General features: G+C 37.1%; 1 protein-coding gene across 14 annotated transcripts in view; it reads left to right on the top strand.

Annotated features, from left to right (window-relative positions):
• The window catches only part of ZMYND11 (zinc finger MYND-type containing 11), a 138,389-nt gene that overhangs the window by 60,994 nt on the left and 56,184 nt on the right, over nt 1-21,211 (top strand). The window contains exon 2 of one of the 14 annotated variants that reach the window (XM_060156660.1): nt 3,083-3,196. The exons of the other annotated variants lie outside the window; for them this stretch is intronic. The gene's annotated coding sequence lies outside the window, so the exon portion shown is untranslated. The remainder of the gene's footprint in view (nt 1-3,082; nt 3,197-21,211) is intronic. 14 annotated transcript variants of the gene reach the window in all.

The raw sequence follows: 21,211 nt of genomic DNA, 5'->3' as shown, positions 1-21,211 counted from the left end.
GTATTTCTTTCAATAAATACACACCACAGTACTACGTGATTCATGGTTGGCTGAATCCAGATGTGGAACCGCACATACAGAGGGCTGACTGTAAAGGGAGACAGAGATTTTTGACTGCGTTGGGGGTGAGGCGGACTCTAACCCCCGTGTTGTTCAAGGGTCAATTGTATATATATCATCCATGGACTTTTATTATCTTGTTTAGTTGTCATTTATTGGGACCTTCTCTTATACTGTGTTGGTTTCTTTTCCTATCTTCTATATTTGTAATTTTCAGTTTGGGCAGTTATAAATAAAGCTACTATATATTTTTGGTTTTTAATATTTTCTTTCTTTACAACTTCTACTTATGACTTTTTCTGCTATGTACTCACTCTTGTGTGCCTTTTACTTTGGACTTTTTACTTCTGAAGTGAATTTTTTCATTTACTTCGCATGTTTAAGTCATTTCTGAGTTTTTCTAATTCTGATTTATATCTTTCCTATATCTTAGCATCATCTTCTTAACGTCTTTTCACGTGTTTTAAAATAGTAGTTACAGTTTTCATCTGTGTTATAGGCACATCGCTCAGGCGTGCTTTCATTTTAAGGATGTCCTGCTTCTTCAACCACAGTCCTTTCATGTGAAATCAAGCTTCCAGAACTTGTGTCAGGGAAAGGTGGTTGAGAATAGTTTTTCTAGATATGGCTCTAAAGCATCTTCTTATGTCACTTTTATGAAGAGCTTAACAATATGGCCTCATATTTACCATGATTTCCTGCTTCTTCTGTACCTTCTTCCAGAATCGTAATTTCTTTTGTACCCATTGTCCTTACATTGGAGATCTTTATGACCAGACTTCAGTAGTGTTTGGTACTTTTATTACTAGCAATTCCTCTACACTGTGGAGCTCTGTACTGAAAGGGAGCTTTGGATTATTAATTTTGAGCGTTCATAGGTCTCACTATGTTCTAGCCCCTTAAGGCTTTACCATGAATTCACAAATTACCATCAATTACCTGCAAATGGAAGTGTGTAAAACCCTACCCAGTTTCAACTGCTGTTCTCAAATTGGCCCACTTTGCTTTTCAGTGACTGCCTGTTGGTTGTTTTATCCTCCTATACTTACTTCCATTAGGTGGTCTGTTGTGTCCCTTGCTTTCTCCTGCACAGGTGTCAATACCAATTGCGATTGCAGCTCTTGGAGATTTGTCCTCACCTACTAAGACTTTGGGATTCATGGGGATTCTCATCACTTAATTTTGTTGTTTATGTTGTGCAGGGGTTGGGTTGTTTGTTTGCTTTGGCTAACTCTTCTAGTAACTTTATGTAGAGGGTTTGGGAGACATTAAAAACCATGTTACTTCTACCATCTTCCCAGCTCACAGCAGTCTTGCCGTTTTTCTCAAAAAAAAAAAGTTGTTAAAGGTACTGTGTATTTTCTGAAGTCCTAAAGCAGAGCTAAAAGTGGTAAAAATTCCTTCTAGCAGAGGCAAATTCAAGGAACATTTTTCATTTTTGTATATAACACTAGACACATCAGAATCTACAGCAGTATCATCCTCAAAGGATCATTAAAATATTAAATTTGTGTTGAAATTTAAAAAGAAATTTCATGAGTAGAAGCTTCAGGTCCTCCAAGTTAATCGAACAATTAGGGACTAATAACAATTTCTTTAACAAAATAGGATAATTTTTCTGTGTTGCAAATGTTTCTTCCACCTAATATGATGATGTCTAACTTTCAGGGTTCATAGCAGTAGCTTCCTGTTAGTTGTCAGTACACCTCCCTTGGAAAAAGAGTCCTGAGTCTTTTTTACCACTTTTTTTTACTTTTCTTTTTTTTTTTTTTTTTAACCTGCTAGTTTTCTGTTCAAAAAGGAGTAGAAAAGGTGCTGTAAATTAGAGAATCACTGTTGAGATTTATTGAATATTTCAAGTATTTAAAAAACATCACTAAGAGAAACTTCTTTGACAAGTTCTGTTATTTGGGGATGTGTTTTTATAAAAAGAGTCAATCTGAAATCAAAATACATGTATGGGATGAAGTTTGATTGTTTAAAATTAATGGGTAACCTATGCCTCTGATTTAAAAGCTCATGTTTATAAATTTGATTTAATGATGATATAAAATTCCATACATGTCTGCACTTGGAAACTAAATAAGCACAAATAAATTTTGGCCTCTCCAAAATTTTATAAAATATAAAAAAACATTTTATATTTTTAGAAACTGAAAGATGTTTTGTGATGTTCTAGTCATCATAAGATGGAAACAAATGATTCATTTTATCATAAAAAAGAATATACGTTAGTCAGGTTAGATGAACATAAGCATAGGCAAGAGTAGCTTCTCTTTTAAAGGTCTATAAATGCTAAATTATAAGTAGCACATATGAATTCATCAATTTTTTGACATTTGGATAGGTGTAATGAAATTAAAACTTAGAAATAGTTGATTGCTTAGCACTTATATAAAACAAATATTTATAAAATATTTTTATGTTTAAAATCGTGATGTTAGCCCGTGTTTTACAGTTTTTAAATCAAGGAGCAAAGAGGTGAAGATTCATATGACAATGAAATCAGTAACAGAAATGAAATTTAAACTTTGAATCCCTAAGATTCCCAATATGATTCATAACTCATTGTCAGGTTATGTTTTAAAACGTCACCTATATTTTAATATCCAATAAAAATAAGTTACATGTCATTTTTTCCTCTTTAATCCAAACAAATAATTCATATCTAATTTGGATAGTTATAATATAACATTAGAGTTTCATAAGTATTCTAAGTAATAGTTATAATTTAAAGACATATTTTTGAAATAAGTATGGATTTTATATTAGTCTCTGCCAGCATTATTGGCTAACATTATTGGTGTCATTGGGAGAGGTCAAATTAATTTTTTTGTTTACTGTTGGAAAAAGCAGTTGAAACTTTCTTTCCTGTCTTGAACAACTTTGATTTTGTGTTTCTAGAGGTAACCATGTTTGTGACTAGCATGATTAGACTAACATTGGATTGGTTGACTTAGTCCCATTCAAGTTAATGTTTCAGATTAGGGCATCAATTAATTACATGTATTGCTTACTTTAGGGTCAAACCCCAGTTAGAAAATGTGACCTCTGACCTCTTGTGACATGTTTGGCATTGAAATTTGAGTTCTCCTGGAGTTCTTCCTGTCACTACAGACAGACATAAGCCCAAACTGTAAGTCTTCTTCATGTGTAGGTTGCCTTTGAAGTTGCAACTAGGTACACATTATTTATTTATTTGTTTATTTATTTATTACAGTTCAGTTTTATGAAACCCATGATTTCTAGGAACTATTTGTTAAGTTATAATTTTGTCTTTGTCAATTTCTATTCCCTCATAAGATTTATTGTAGAATAGGAAAATGGCCATTGCCTAAGTTACTTCTTTGAAAATAAAGTTAGTTTTAAAAAATTAGCAGTTAATGTTATGCTGTATATGTACTTCCAAGAATTCTTCATTCTCATAACTACATTCTCATTTCAATCTACATTGATTTATTCTTTCTTATATATCTTCTTATGGTAGCAGATTGGCAGGTACAGTTTACCACTGTTACCATTGTTATTTTATTTTACATAATAACAGCCTTACAGAAGAAGTAACTGATTCTGAAGAACCATAATCCACAATTCTACAGTGAGTTTTTTCTAGTGGCACTCGCCTTGGCTTGGATTGTTGTCTAGCTGTTTTCATGTTTCACATTTCTCTGCAGTTCTGTGATGGAAACATACAGACAAGGCACAGAAAAGTGTCAATAACCATTAAAGAATAAAACAATAGTACCAAATAATAGGAGAGGTATCACAGACAGAAGACAGCTCAGCCCCATGTGAGTGGAATGTTTAATTAATAACATGATAGACCTTATTTGAGGGGGCAGTCACTGAGGGAGAGTCAGGGAGGCCTTATGGAGGGTATGGAATTGGTCAGGCCTTGGAAGTTGGATGGGATTTGGTGAGGCAGAGAGGGGAGTCAAAACAGAGGGACTGTAGAGTTTTGGGGGAAAGGGAATGAAAAGGCAGAGAGGCCCAGACTAGGAGGGCCTCTAATGCCAGCATTGAGATTTTAATCCTGTGGCTAGAGGGGAATGTAAATGTGTTTGGAGTATCCTAGACTGGATAGATTGAATGGTCCTCTTAAATGTCTGCTCTTCCCTACCTGGCCTGGGTTTTAGCCTTGAGTAATTTCCTGCCTTTGCAGTGGCAGCAGGTTCCTAATTGGGGCCTCTGGTCTCCTGGTCTTGATAGTCTGTTTCCTCTTCCCGTCACTGGTGTCAGAGATGTTTTTCAAAAACACTATCTTATCAGATGTTCCACAACTGAAAGCCTTCTTCTGTTGCCAATGCTTTCCCAATCCCTTGTTCACGGTGTCAATACCTCGGCCTTCCTCATTTGCATCACCTCTTGCTGTTTCCTGCTCAGAATGGCCTGTACTGCAGACACTGGGCTCTTGAGGGCCTCAGCTCTGCTGTGTTCCACACTTGGCTGGGATGCCAGTCCTCCTGGACTTGTCCACTAGACAGACTCCTTTTTCAAGACATATCTCCTAGGAAGTCATTTCTGACACCTTTAAGTTGACCTAAGCCTCACATTTTATCAGTTTTCTAGATTTTAGGTCTGATTATGTTCTTGATTTCCCCATTGTGCGTAAAGTGCAAATACTTGAACAAGCTGTTTGTGCTGAGCCTTTCACAGTCGGACCCTAACTTTCCTTCCTTCCATGACCTGCCTCCCTCAACTCAGAGTCCATCTGATGAGACTGTTCTCAGTTGCCTCAGAACCCTATTATTTTGATTCTTTATTTTGTATTTTTCCTTCATTAATGGACAGAACATCCCCTTTCTTTTAAGATCCAACTCAAACATGATTTCCTTTGAGATACTGATTTATTCCTCACTATAACCAATCCCTTTACTCTTACTCTTTGCTCACATAGTAACATGTATAAAGCTGAATTTTTATTATGTGTTATAGCCTTTTATGATCTTTAAAAAATATTTCTGCTTCCTTTGCTGTTTGTGAGCATCTTGAGGGTAGGGCATGCATCTTTCCTACCTTTGGATCTTAGTATGAAGCATAGTAGCTGGGACAAGATGCTGAGAAAAGGTTTCTTAATTATAATAAATATTCGGTTGCATTAACTGAAGAAGTAGTTTCAAAGAAGATTATAATAATTGAGAACATCGAGTCATTATTTTGTGACAAGCACAATGCCCTATATGATTTCTCATTTAATTTTCACACTGGAACTCCGTGAGGTCTATTGTCATTACCCTCATTTTGTTGATGAAGATGATGAAGTTTAGGCAGGTGAAATAAAATGCCTACAGCCACACAGGTTTCTGGCGGTAGAACTGAAATTTGAATATAGATCTAATGTCATAGTCCAAGCTCCTAACCATTAAATGTTTCCTTTTGATATTTAATGAATTTATATTTGTATCCTTGCAAACTTTGAAGTTTTAAAAACATTGTCGTCTACTCGGTGTTTCCATATTATCTCATTTCAGCCTAACAAGCAACTCTGGCGTTCATTTTAGCCCCACTTTATGGGTAAAGAATATGAGGCTGTATGAGTAAATTATTTGTCACAGGTTAAATGTTAGAATTAGGGAGAACCTAGTTCTTCAGAGTATAATCTAATTTTAAAAATAAATTCATTGATGATGCTGTTTAGGTTTGAAGTTTATTACTTTTTTGTTCAATGCAATCTTAAAATATTTGTTATATACCTATCCATCTATAAAGCACCTAGTGGCAGATCATTATTATTACTTCTAATTTTTTTTATTGTGGTAAAGTATACAGAACATAAAACATACCATCTTAACCATTTTTAAGTATGCAGTTCAGTGGTATGAAATACACTCACATGGTTGTGCTGCTGTCACCACCACCCATCTCCATAGCTCTTTTCATCTTGCAAAACTGAAACTCATTACCTATTAAACAGTAACTCCTCCTTCCCCCCAGACCCTGGCAGCCACTATTCTACTTTCTGTTCCTATGACTATGACTACTCGAAGTACCTTATATAAGTGGAATCACACAGTATTAGTCTTCTTCTGACTGGCTTATTTCATTTAATATAATGTCCTCATGTTCATCCATGTTGTAGCATATTGCAGAATTTTCTTTTTTAAGGATGAATAATATTCCATTGTATATATAGACCACCTTATGTTTATCCATTCACCCATCATTGAACACTTGGGTTACTTCCACGTTTTAGCTATTGTGAACAGTGCTGCTATGAACATGGTGTACATATACCTCTTTGAGACTCTGCTTTCAGTTCTTTTGGGTATGTACCCAGAAGTAGAATTGCTGGATCATATGATGATTCTATTTTTAATTTTGTGAGGAGCTACCATACTGTTTTACACAGCAGCTGTACCATTTTACATTCCCACCAACAGTGCACAAGAGTTCCAAATTTTCTGTGACCTAGTCAACACTTAAAATTTTCTGTTTTGATAGTAGCCATCCTGATGGGTGTGAATGGTATCTCCTGTTTTGTTTTGTTTTTTTTTTAATTGGAGTATAGTTGCTTTACAATGTTGTGTTTCTACTGTGCAGCAAAATGAATCATCTATACACATACATACACATACATATATCCCTCTTTTTTGGATTTCCTTCCCATTTACCACAGTGCATTAAGTAGTCTTGTTGTGTTTTGATTTACATTGCCCTAATGATGAGTGATGTTGAGCATTTTTTCATGTGTTTATTGGTCCTTTAAACATCTTCTTTGGAGAAATGTCTGTTCAGGTCCTTTGCCTGTTTTTGAATCAGGTTTATATGTTGTTGAGTTTTAGGAGTTCTCTGTATGTTCTGGATAATAATTTCTCATCAGATATATGATTTTTGAATATTTTCTCCTTTTTGTGGGTTGCCTTTTAACTCTGTGGGTAGTGTCTCTTGAGGTACAAAATTTTAAAATTTTCATGAAGTCCAATTTGACTATATTTTCTTTTGTTGCCTGTGCCTTCGATGTCATATCCAAGAGATCATCACCAAATCCAGTGTTGTGAAGCTTTTGTCCTAAGTTTTCTTCCAAGAGTTTTATTGTTTTTGATCTTACATTTAGGTCTTTTATCCATTTTGAGTTTATTTCTGTATATTCTGTTAGGTGAAAGTCTGACATCATTCTTTTGCATTTTGATGTCCAGTTTTTACAGCACCATTTGTTGAAAAGAGTGTTCCCCACTGAGTAGTCTTGGCACCCTTGTCAAAAATCCTTTGGCGGTATATGCAAGGATTTTATTTCTGGGCTATCTTATTCCATTGTCTGTATGTCTGTCTTTATGCCAGTACCACACTGTTTGGATTACTGTAGCTTTGAAGTAGATTTTGAAATCAGGAAGTATGAGTCCTTCAATTTTTTCTTCTTCTTTCAAGATTGTTTTGGCTATTTGGGGTCCATTGAGATTCCATATGAATTTTCTGATTGGTTTTTGTATATCTGAAAAAAAGTCATTGGGATTTTGATAGGAATTGCATTGAATCTATAGATTGCTTTCGGTAATATTGACATTTTAATAATATTAGTTCTTCCAATCCACAAACATGGGATGTGTTTCCATTTACAGTTGACCCTTGAACAACAAAGGTTTGAACTGTGCGGGTCCACTTATACACAGACATTTAAAAAGTAAATATGTACTACAGTACTACATGATCTGTAGTTGGTTGACTCCATGGATGTGGAACCATCGATATGGAGGGCTGACTGTAAGGATATACATGGATTTTTGACTGTATGGATGTAGGTGCACCCAACCCCCATGATGTTCAAGGGTCAGCTGTATTTATGTCTTTAATTTCTTTCAGCAGTGTTTTTTAGTTTTCACTGTATAAGTCTTTCACCTCATTGGTTAATTTAATTCCTAAGTATTTTATTCTTTTTGATGCTGTTGTAAATGGAATTATTGTAATAATTTCCTTTTCAGATAATGTCAAATACTGTGCTCATTTTACTTTTTCTTTTCCAATTTAGATTCCTTTTATATCTTTTTCTTGTCAAATTTCTCTGGCTAGAACTTCCAGTACTACGTTGACTAGAAGTGGTGAAAGCGGGCATCCTTGTCTTGTTCCTGATCTTAGAGGAAAAGCTTTCAGTCTTTCACCATTGAGTATGATGGTTGCTGGGGTTTTTTCATATATGGCTTTTATTATGGTGTAGTAGTTTCCTTCTGTACCCCATTTGTTGAGTGTTTTTTATCATGAAGAGGTGTTGAGTGTTGTTAAATGCCTTATCTGCATCTATTGAGGTCATCATAGGATTTTTTATCTTTCATTCTGTTAACGTGCTTTGTTAACGTTTGTTGATTTACATAGTTTGATCCATCCTTGTGTCTATAAAGCACCTAGTGGCAGAGCATTACTGTTAAATTTTTTTTAAACTTCTAAAAGTAACATAACCATATTGTAGGATACTTGCAGAAAAATAAAAAGCAGAAAAATAATCACCTGTAATTTCTCTACTCCAATCCCATTTTGATGTATTTCTTTCTGGTCATTTTTCACATGCTTATTATTTTCTCAACATTATTTAGCCTTTTTCCTTGTTATATGATTACCATAAATTATTATTAGTAATGGTTGTACAATATTCCATCTGGTGAGACTGTTCCGTGCTGTTTTGGGAGGGAGGAGGGATGAGTAGTAAGATAAACATTTATTGTAAGGTTACATTACATTATCTTACCTTCAAATCAACTGCATGGGTTGACACTATTAATTTTACTTAAGGATATGCCCACTGGGATGCAGAGAGGTTAAATCACTTGTTCAGGGTTATGTAGCTAGTAAGTGGTAAAGCTGGTATTGGAACTGAGACCTGGTGACTTAAGAGGCCATGCTTTTTCCCCTTTACTTTTGTATTGCCTCCATATGTCATTTATTAAATTCTTGTAACAACTCGTGTTTTAATATTCAGTAATATAAGTAATGAAGGTGAAAGCTTAGAGGATAACAGTGGTTGGTACAGGAACCATTGGTGTAGAGTGGGTTAGTGCTGGGCACTGGACTGATCGCTTTACATTCATTACCTTGTTCAGCTTTTATTACGACCCTGTGGGTACATATTATCATCATGCTGCCATTGGTTGGATAACTTGGGTGTTTTCAGTTTTTTCACTAGTCTCCTCATGCTTTGAATTATTTCCTTATGATGGATGCTCAGGTTGTCTCCATTTTCCCTCCACCTTGCAAATAACCATGCATTGCTCCAACTCTTCACAGCTACAAGTAACAGTTTAATTTTGACCCGCATGAGTAATTTGTTGATGTGTGTATCCGGGAACATTTTGACTATAGGAAATGCATCCACTTAATTTGACCAAGCTCTCGAGAGGATGCCCATCTACATGTTCATTAGTGCACAAGGACACAGTTTCTGCAAGCGTCTGCATATACTTGACGTCCAGCATAAATTTTGTCACTCAGATATTTTAATTTACATTTCTGTCTTTATTAATGAGAGCACCAGTTCTTGGTGTTCTTAGAAGGTTTTGGCCTTTCTTTTCTGTGGATGTCTGTTTTTATACTTTGCCCATTTTCCCACTGGGGTTGTCTTTTTCTGTTGGTTTGTAGAAGCTCTTTCTGTTAATTCTCCTATACACTTTATGCTTTGTAAATATTTTTTCTTATTCTGTTAATCTGTTTACTAACCTTTCCCAAAGTGTTCTTTGTTGAACAGAAATTTTAGATTTTAATATCAAATTCAATATTTTTTGCCTAATGTTTTGTGCTTTTGAAATTTTATTTAAGGAATCCTTCTTAATTAGACCACAAGAATTAGGTCTTTATCTGTAGTTCTCTTTTTATGCGGTGGTAGAAAAGGATCCAATTTTATTTTTCTCTCTATAGTGAGTCTGCCTGCTTCTTTAGAATTCGAACTTTAGAGTCAGTAACTCTTGGAGATGTTTTAGGGGCCCTTAGCACAACATATAGTTTACTCTTAAATATTTAGTCGTGCCATTTTTTGTTTGCCCTCGGCCCCTGCAACCTCCTCCCACCAATAAGTAAGCTTTATAGGTACGGATCTTTTTCTGTTTTGTGTATTGGTATATGCCAAGCACCAAAAGATAGTGACTGGCACATGACATTCACTCAGCAGCCTTCACCTTACTTGTGAATGTTGGGTGCATGTCCGCTCTTTTCCTGTAGCCAGTTGTCCTTGCTACAGAAAGCTTGAAATCTCTACTAGAACTAGACTGTTTCTGTTATCAGCTCTCCTATTAACTAGCTGTGTTTTCTCAGGGAAGTCAGTTTCCTTTCTTCATCTGCAAATTAATGCCCCTGTGTAACCACCGTCTTAATCAAGATATAGAAAGTTGGGCTTCCCTAGTGGCGCAGTGGTTGAGAGTCCGCCTGCCGATGCAGGGGACACGGGTTCGTGCCCCGGTCCGGGAAGATCCTACATGCCGCGGAGCAGCTAGGCCCGTGAGCCATGGCTGCTGAGCCTGTGCGTCCAGAGCCTGTGCTCCGCAACGGGAGAGGCCACAACAGTGAGAGGCCCGTGTACCGCCAAAAAAAAAAAAAAAGATATAGAAAGTTGTCATCACCCCCAGAAGTTCCCTTGTAGTCCTTTGTAGTCAGTTCACCTGTTCCTCAGCCCCAGGCAGTAGTGATTGGCTTTTCTGTCACAGTGACTGATTATCTTTGCTTGTTCTAGAATTTTATATAAATGGAATCATATAGTATCTTCTTTTTCATGATTAGCTTCTCCTGGTCAGCATGTTTTGAGATTCATGTGCTACGTATATTGATAGTTTATTCCTTTTTTATTGCTAAGTAGTAGTCCATTATATGGATATACCACAGGGTTTTTTTGTTCATTTGTTTTACTTTTTGGTCACACCACATGGCATGTGGGACCTTAGTTCCCTGACCAGGGTTTGAACCCATGCCCCCTGCAGTGGAAGCGTGGAGTCTGGACTGCCAGGGAAGTACCTCTGCTACAGTTTTTAAAATCCAGTCACCTGCTGAGGGGCATTCGGGATTATGATAAAAGCTACAACGTGTTTCTGTGTACTGGTGTAGTGATGTATGTTTGGATAAATACCTAAGAGTAGAATACCTGTAACTGGGGCCATAAAAAAGGATGGATGGTGGATGGTTTTTAATTTGTGTATATATATTATATTATATTCATATGTGTATCAAATAAATATAAACAGCTAGAACTTCATTTGTTCCAAAAATATTTTGGGGACAATTAGAGAAAGAATTAAGTAGCGTAAATAGAGTAAGGTAGTATGTATCAGAAGGGGATGGGAAGGGTGAAGAAAAGAGAAATGAGCATTGATTTGAGTAACCTAATCAACCATTACAGTAGTATAACTCTCTCTCCTATATGTATATACATGTATATATTTTAAAATCATGTCCATTTAGATCTTTAATATTATACCATGAACATTTTCTCACACTGTTGTGTTTTTTAAAACAATAACTTTATTAGGTGCATTTTGCTCTATTGGGTGAATATGTAACTTATTTTATATCCATAATTTATTTTACTGTTATGGACACTTGGATCCTTTTTTTCCCTATAAAATTTCAGGTGTGAGGAACATTTTTTTACATAAATCCCATATCTCATACAGATTGTTTCTATAGAAGTAGAATTACTGGGTCCAATGATAGGGCCATCTATAAGGTGTTGTGAGAAAGTGCTTTCCAGACGGTGTTTTTAGCAAAGCTGTGTTGAGAGTTGGCTGTCTTAATGCATCTTTACCAGCTCTGAGAATAATTTTAAGTATCTTGCTCACTTGACAGGTGAAATAGTTTTCTTACTGTTATAGTTTTGCATTTTAAGAATACAGGCTCTTTGTCTTATTTGTAATAAAATATTCCATTTTATTGTTTGCTTTTCTTTTTTTAAATATTTATTTATTTATGGCTGAGTTGGGTCCTCGTTGCTGCGCGCGGGCTTTTCTCTAGTTGTGGTGAGCGGGGGCCACTCCTCGTTGCAGTGCGCGGGCTTCTCATTGTGGTGGCCTCTCCTGCTGCGGAGCTTAGGCTCTAGGTGCATGGGCTTCAGTAGTTGTAGTTCGTGGGCTCTAGAGTGCAGCTCAGCAGCTGTGGCGCACGGGCTTAGTTGCTCCGTGGCATGTGGGATCTTCCTGGACCACGGCTCGAACCCGTGTCCCCTGCATTGGCAGGTGGACTCCCAACCACTGCGCCACCAGGGAAGCCCCTGTTTGCTTTTCATTTGCAGAATGGAAGTCAGTGGTGGTTGCTCCAGAGGCTAGGGGAAAAAAAAAGGATTTGTGATGTTTATGTCATGGAGAAATTTCACATTTCTTATCTAGTCAGATATTTTGGATCTTCTCCTCTGTTATGTCCATAGCTTTTATACTCAGAATCTCTGTTAACATCATGAGATTAGATCAATCTTCACTTAAAATTTTATCTCAAATGTGATGTTTTCAGTTGAGTCTTTTTTCAGCCCCTGAGCCAGTTCAGTGAGGCCAGTTGGGAGCCGTTAGGTACTGAAATTATGGGGCAGTACTGATTTTATCCAGATCATCCAGAGTACACTTAAAATAAATTTGCTATATTGCCATCAAAACGAAGGCCTCTAGCCTTCATGATAGTGTGAAGGTGTAAGTAAGGCAGTGGTCCCCAAACTTTTTGGCACCAGGGACTGGTTTTGTGAAAGACAATTTTTCCACGGAGCGGGGGTTGTGGGGAGGTGGTTCAGGCAGTAATGGGAGCGATGGGGAGTGGTGGGGAGGGATGGGGAGCGATGGGGAGTGGTGGGAAGCGATGGGGAGCGATGGAGAGCGGCAGATGAAGCTTCTTCGCTCACTTGCCTGCAGCTCATCTCCTGCTGTGCGGCCCGGTCCCTAACAGGCCTTGGCCTGGGGGTTGGGGACCCCTGAGGTAAGGGGCAGGAGGACAATACAAGGCGTTCCTTGTATTTTTTAATTAACAGAAAACATACCAGTGCATTTTTTGGTGGTTCCTTCTTCTGCAGGATATGATCATAGTTATATTGTTTTCATTAGTGTGCCCATCTCTCAATATACTCATTTCAAACTGCATGACATGTTTCTGAGATTGAATCATTAGAAGGGTTAAAGATAGATAATTAATTTTAGGAAATTATGATTCATAAGACTTCTTACTTTTGTAAGAATGTAGCAATGGCTGTTACCGTCAACCATATTTTTTTGTCTTGGAACATGCAGAATTATCTCAGGGGAGATGAAATAACCCTGGGTTCTGCAGCCTTTTGCTTGGACACACCAGTGCTCAACACCTGTTGGAAAGTAGCATCCTAGGAGAGACGTTGGGAGGGAAGTTATTGGAAAGAAAATGGATAGGATGGGAGAAAATTAAAAAGCTGTTGAAAAAGTTCAGAGAAATTGACTATAATATTTAAATTGTGAACATTTACATACTATTTCATGATTTATACTAAGTGAAATTAAAATAGGAGACTAGATGGCCTTTGTAAATGCATCTCAAACCCAAACTGCTATTTTTGTCTCTTTATTTGAAGATCAGCCCTTGTGATGGATATGTAGCATGTAAGAAAATGAGAGACCTGGAGTGGCCTTAACCTGAATTATTAGCATAAGTATTTTCACAGGAACTAAACCTTCCTGAGTACTTGATGATCTAAGAAAAGGAAGAATGGGTTGGGACCCTTTGTTATATTTAAGGTATTGTTTGAGTCACTCAATCCTTCAGAATATATTTATAATTACCTTGGATAGTCTTAAGGCTTATCCAGTATGCTTAGCCTATAATACTGAGTAAGATGATGTTACTCCTCATTTGTGTAACATCTGCAGCACTCTGGTTCTGTTCTACTTTTTGAGAAAAACAGGTGAGAAAAAGTAAGGAATTCCTCAAGTTTAGGCATTGCTCTGAACTAAGGAAGTCGAGCCCAACATGCTGTCACTAAGAGAAAGGAAAGTTCTCTTCTATTGTGCCTTCATCCATGCTCTACTGTTTGAGTGCACAGTGGCTAAGAAGACCCATTTGTGTGGTGAAATTCAGTGGATTAAAATGTATCAAGGAATAATAAAGTATAATGCGTTTCTTGTTAAAACAAAACAGCAAACTGGGACTGGAAAGGAATTTTCTTAATAAAAGCTACCAGTATCCTTTAGCAAGCATCATATTTATATTTGTCACTTTATATTGATAAAATATATCTAATAGTAACCTTCAGCAAGTGTGTTTAATGATGAACTGTTATCTGAATCCTTTGTAAGATCTGAAACAAGAATATCCATATTAATACTACCTAAGGGTACATTGTACTGGAAGTCCTAATTAGCACAATAAGAAAAGACAAGTTTAGTAGACGTACTTAGACAAACCTAAAACTAATACAGGTTTAGCAGGGTTTCCCAACCTTGGTGTACCAGCAACCACCGACCAGAAAATATTAAATAAAACACTCTTTTCAAAAGAAACAAAAAACATGCAGTACCTAGGAAAAACCCAAAAGATGTGCAAGAGTTTTATGGGGAAAAATTATAAGACCTTATTAAGGACATAGAAAAAGTTATAAATAAATTAACAATTATGCAAAGTTCATCAGTGAAAGTTAACATTACTTAATATTGTAATGGTATTTATTCTCCTCTAATCTAAATCACAGCAGTGTTTTTCATGGATCTTGCCGATTGACTTTAAAATTACTATGGATGAATAAAGGACAGAGAGCTAAGATGAGTTTAGAAAGAAAGGAGGGGACCTGCCTAAGATTGGCAAGCTTGTGTGGGACCAGGGAGCTTTCGTACATTTGGATGGATGGTAGATGGTGGCTACTTTTTCGTAAAAATAGTCTTTAGCCAATAGGTACATGAACAAAAATCAAAAGGGAGTACTGTTTAAAAAAAGAAAAGTCTTCCTCCTACCCCTGCCTGCTGAACCAATGTTCTTGGAAGTAATGTCTTTTTTTTTTTTTTTTTTTTTTGCGGTATGCGGGCCTCTCACTGTTGTGGCTTCTCCCGTTGCGGAGCACAGGCTGCGGAGCACAGGCTCCGGACGCGCGGGCTCAGCGGCCATGGCTCACGGGCCCAGCCGCTCCGCGGCATGTGGGATCCTCCCGGACCAGGGCACGAACCCGTGTCCCCTGCATCGGCAGGCGGACTCTCAACCACTGCGCCACCAGGGAAGCCCCGGAAGTAATGTCTTTTACAGTTCCTGGAATATACCTCTAGAACTCTTATACAGAGATAATTATATAATGTTTTTGAGAAATTGTACCATTTTATACCATGATTTTTTTTCACTGACTTTTTTTTAAATTGAGGTATAAGTGACAAATAACATTGTATTAGTTTTAGGTATACAAGATAATGATTCAATATTTGTATGTATTGCAAAATGATCACCATAAGTCTAGTTAACATCCATCACCACACAGTTACAAAAAACTTTTTTCTTGTGATGAGGAATTTTAAGATCTATTCTCTTAGCAACTTTCAAATATGCAGTACAGTAGTATTAATTATAGTCACCATGATGTACACTATATCTCCATGAGTTATTTGTCTAATAACTGGAAGTTTGTACATTTTGACCATGGTCACCTGTTTTGCCCACTCCCCTCCCCACTCCCCACCTCTGGCAACCACCAGTCTGTTCTCTGTATCAAATGAGCTTTTTTTTTTTTTTTGGTTTGTTTCACATATAAGTGAGATCATATGATATTTGTCTTTACATGTCTGACTTATTTCACTTAGCATGATGCCTTCAAGATCCATCTATGTTGTCACGAAAGGCAAGATTTATTTCCTTTTTTGTGGCTAATATTCCATTATATATCTGTATCTCACATTTTCTTTATTCATTTGTCTGTCCATGGACACTTAGGTTGTTTCCATGTCTTGTCTCTTGTAAATATCTTGGCTATTGTAAATAATGCTTCAGAGAACATGGGGGTGCAGATGTGTTTTCATTTTCTTCAGATAAATACCCAGAAATAGAATTGCTGGATCATATGGTAGTTCTATTTAAAATTTTTTGAGGAACCTCCTCTATTTCTTTTCCATAGTGGCTAAAGCAATTTACATTCCCACTGACACTGTACAAAGGTTCCCTTTTCTCTACATCCTCACCAACACTTGTTATCGCTTGTCTTTTTGATGATGGCCATTCTAACAGGTGTGAAGTGATATCTCATTGTGATTTTTGATTTGCATTTCCCTGATGATTAGTGATGTTGAGCATCTTTTCATATACCTGTTGGCCATCTGTATGTCTTCTTTGGAGTGTCTATTCAGGTCCTCTGCCTGGCTTTTAGTTGGGTTGTTTTTTACTATTGAATTGTATGAATTCTTTTTTTTTTTTTTTTTTTTTTTTTGCGGTACGCGGGCCTCTCACTGTTGTGGCCTCTCCCGCTGCGGAGCACAGGCTCCGGACGTGCAGGCCCAGCGGCCATAGCTCATGGGCCCAGCCGCTCCGCGGCATGTGGGATCCTTCCAGACCGGGGCACAAACCTGTGTCCCCCACATCGGCAGGCGGACTCCCAACCACTGCGCCACCAGGGAAGCCCCATGTATGAATTCTTTATATATTTTGGATATTATCCTTTATACCATGATTTTTTAAACACAATATATCTTAGAACTTATGTCATCTTAATGTCTGTAATACTGCTTCATTTCTTTTAATGATTATATAATAATCCTTGGCATGTTATATTATAAATTAGCCAGGCCCCTAAGATGTATGTTTAGATGTTTCTCATCTCTTCTTGCTGTCAAAAATGCTAAAATGAATTTCCTCCCTTGGGTATTATTTCACACGTGTCTGACTATGTCTATAGGATGAATATCTAGAAGCAGAATTGCTGAGAAATTCTTGTTTAATCCTCTACAGAACTTTAGAATCAACTTGCCTAGTTTGTGGTGGTGTTCAGTTAAATTATCTTAGAGGCAATTTGGATTTTGTTGTCTTTCATCTAAATATCGAGCATGTCTTTCTTTCCATTTGCTCTTTTTTTATATCAGTAGCTTTTCAAAAATTTCTTCGTATAGTTCTTGTCCTTTCTTCTATTACTAAGTATTTTATTTTTCTTATTGCTGTAGTAAATAATTGGGGTCTTGTCTTTTTTTAAATCTCCTAAATTTTTTTGTTATGTATGTGTATATGAATGCTATTAATTTTAGTATATTAGTTTGTACCCAAACAAATAATTGATTAAATTCTTTGATTTAAAATAGCACACTAGCTGATTTTCTTGGGTTTTATAGGTATGTATTATGCAAATAATGATCATTTTAACTCCTTACCAACTTTATACCCCATTTCTTTCTCTATTTCAGCTATGTTGGTTATTACCTTTGGCAGAGTGTCAAAGACATTTTTTTTTGTTTGTTTTGTTTTTGTTTTCTTTTTGCGGTACGCGGGCCTCTCACTGTTGTGGTGTCTCCCGTTGCGGAGCACAGGCTCCAGACGCGCAGGCTCAGCAGCCATGGCTCACGGGCCCTGCCGCTACGCGGCACGTGGGATCTTCGTGAACTGGGGCACGAACCCGTGTCGCTGCATCGGCAGGCGGACTCTCAACCACTGTGCCAACAGGGAAGCCCCAAAGACATTTTTGAATATGCCTGATCAGGTTAAGGAAGTGCTTATTCATTCCCATTTTGTTAGGGGCTAGATGTTGAATTTTACTGATTTTCAACATGTTTAGAAATTCTGTGCTTTTTCACTTTCGATCTATTAATGGGATGAATTATATTTCTAGATTTCTTAATAAATCGTCCTAGAAATCCTGGAATTAAATACCCAGTTATGGTACATTCTTTTGATATTTGAATGTATTAATATATTAACATTAATTTATGTTAATATTTAATATTAGACTGTATATTCAAATATTTTATTTAGGATTTTTTAATACCAGTATTCCTATGGGACACTAGTTTTCTTTTTCTATGCAATTTTTATGGAGTTTTGTTACCATTATTATGTTAGATTGCTTGCTTTCCTTCTTTATTATGTTCTGGAAGACTCTAAATTGCATTGGAGTTACCTGGTCACTAAAAGTCTGATAGAATTACCTTGTGAATATGTCCCTACCTGGTGTTTTTCTGGACAGGTTATTTGCCAACTTCCTCTGTTTATTTCTTTGGAAACATTGGCCTTTTTAAGTATTCTTTTTTTTTCTGTGGTCAACTTTTGATCATTTATATTTTCCTAGAATATTGTAGTGATTATATCTTCGTACAGAAATGAACAAAGTAGTTGCTTATGACTGTTTTAATTTCCCTTTTATATATGGCTTTGTCTCTGTAGACATTTCTTAGTTTGTATGTTTTTGTGCTTTGTGTCTTCATTCTTGATTAGATTAGCTAATGATGTCTTCATTTTATTTTTCACTGAGAAGGAGCTCTTGGATTAATATTCTACAATTTTTGTTTTTTTTCCACTAGCACTGCTTTAGCTTTTTAATGATTTTTTTAGATTTTTTGCAGTTTTCAGATAACCTTCTGAATCAGTAGTTTATGAGAGTTTTCTAGTTTCATTATTAATGTCTGGTTTAAGTTCACTGCAACTAGGAAATGTCTATATCACTTTCGGAATCTATTAAGGTCATTTTTTTTGGCTGTGTTGGGTCTTTGCTGCTGCGTGCAGACTTTCTCTAGTTGCAGCGAGCAGGGGCTACTCTTCGTTGCAGTGCGCAGGCTTCTCATTGTGGTGGCTTCTCTTGTTGTGGAGCACGGGCTCTAGGTGCATGGGCTCAGTAGTTGTGGCTCACGGGCTCAGTAGTTGTGGTACATAGGTTTAGTTGCTCCACGGCATGTGGGATCTTCCTGGACCAGGGATCGAACCGGTGTCCCCTGCATTGGCAGGCGGATTCTTAACCACTGTGCCACCAGGGAGGTCCCAAGGTCATTTTTATGGCTGACTTCATGCTCAATTTTAATGAATCTTTCTTGGACCTATTGACAAGTTTGTTTTGGATTTCAGAATGAAATCAATTAGATCTGTCTTACGAATTAGGTCTTCTGTATCCATACTTAATTTTGTTCAGTAGATGTTTTTGTGGACTGAGAAAAGTGAATTAAAGTCTCATAATTCTGTATTCCTGTCCATATTTCCTTTCTTTCTTATAGTTTTTGTTTTATAACTACCTATGCCCTATTTGTCTTTTTTAAAAATGATTTTTGCCCTGATTTCCAAATCCTATCCATTGCAGTATTGATCCCTGTTTCATTTGGATTGCATTTTTATGATATGCCTTTGCCCATTCTTTTTCAGTCTAAGTCACTTTAAGTGTCTCTTGTAGATAGTATATTTTTTGTTTTGTGATCCAATATGTGTTTTTCTTTTAATTGTTGAGTTTAGCCAATTTGTATATATTAGAAAGACAAACTTGTTTGGTTTTGGTCCTCTCATGTTTAATAGCCTTTCTTTTGTTGGTTTTTATCTTGCTACATAATGTGTTTTTTATGAGTTTCTTCAGATAACTTAGAAATTTTGTGTTTTTGTTCAAAGAGTACCTTTATAAACTTAAATGCAGTGGTGTGCTTAATTCCTAAGAGAATTTCTGTTGGCTCCCTATTGTGAACAGTGAGGAAATTAGTACATTTTCACTTTTGCCCATTTCCCTTCCCCATTTTCCAAACTTCAGTTGATTATTTCCATTGGTGTTGACCTTTATATATCAAAATATATTTATACCTCTACTGCATGATTTGTCTCCCTTGACTGACAGTCAGTAAAGTTGACAAATCGGTCTGTGTGGACTGACTCCACCTTGTCTTCTCCTGCCCCTTCTCCTACTACAGTGGGGCTGCGACTCCCCACGTCACTTCCTTCTTACCCTCCAGTTAACTTTAAATAGTGCTGTTTTCTCTGCCAATGCAGTTATCTCCTAAACAGAAAACAGTTCTCTTCCATGAACTGAAGACACAGAAGGCTCTGCAGTCCCTCTGCCACAGTTTACTCCTTGTCTTGCTTGAAATTCATCCCCTGAGTTTAGAAGTTTCTTCAGGGATGAGTTCTTGCTTTTTTTTTTTTTTTTTTTAATTTTTGGGCCGCGCCGAGCAGCATATGGGATCTTATTTCCCCGACCAGGGATCGAACCCGCAACCCCTGCACTGGAAGTGTGGAGTCTTAACCACTGGACTGCCAGGGATGTCCCAAGTTCTTGCATTTTGTTTTTTTAGGTTTTTTTAAAAATTAATTAATTAATTATGTTAATTTTTGGCTGCATTGGGTCTTTGTTGCTGTGCATGAACTTTCTCTAGTTGCGGTTGAGCGGGGGCTACTCTTTGTTGTGGTGCGCAGGCTTCTAATTGTGGTGGCTTCTCTTGTTACAGGGCACGGGCTCTAGGGCCTGTGGGCTTCAGTAGTTGTGGCACACGGGCTCAGTAGTTGTGACTCGCGGGCTCTAGAGTGCAGGCTCAGTAGTTGTGGCGCACGGGCTTAGTTGCTCCACGGTATGTGGGATCTTCCCGGACCAGGGCTCGAACCCATGTCTCCTGCGTTGGCAGGAGGATTCTTAACCACTGCGCCACCAGGGAAGCCCTTGCATTTTGAAAATGATTTGTTTTGACTGCTTTGATACTTAAATGACAGATTAACTGGATACAGAATCCTCGTGTCGTACTTAATTTTCTTGCAGACACTTGGGCACTTCTGCTCTGTCTTCCAGCACAGAATGTTTCTCTGGAGAGACTGAGGCCAGCCTGGTTCGTTTCATAGTACGTTTTTGTGTCGGGATATCCTAGTTTACTGGTAGAGGGTGTTGGGGTTTGATTGGAGGGGAATGGAAAATGGCACAAATTCAACTGTAGCTGTAACATTTTATTTCCTTAAAAAACAAAATGATATGAAGCAAATATGCCATGAGTTCAGTATGATTGCTGAGTACAGGAGATTCTGCAATATTATTCTCTGTGGTACAGGGTGTGTTTGAAATAAAATTTTTTAATTAAAAAATATGCCAGGTAACTATAAATCAGGAAGAGCTTGTATTCTTTAGTGATCGAGTTCAAAATATATTTAATCGAAAAATCACATATTTGCCTTATTGATCACAGCATTCATTCTTGTTTTCTTTATATGTTGACAACCACTTGTGTAATTCCTGTATTTTCTTTAGTGTCATTCCCTAAGTTTTGAGTAAAAGTACTTTATATTCTAACATCTTGAAGATTATAAAATTCTAGACTTAGGATCTGTAGAGTGGAGGTTA

Source organism: Lagenorhynchus albirostris, chromosome 1 (genome assembly GCF_949774975.1).
Source record: "Lagenorhynchus albirostris chromosome 1, mLagAlb1.1, whole genome shotgun sequence".
Taxonomy (NCBI): Eukaryota; Metazoa; Chordata; class Mammalia; order Artiodactyla; family Delphinidae; genus Lagenorhynchus; species Lagenorhynchus albirostris.
Note: the sequence above shows the minus strand (reverse complement) of the source record. Positions and strands in the feature narration are given on the sequence as shown.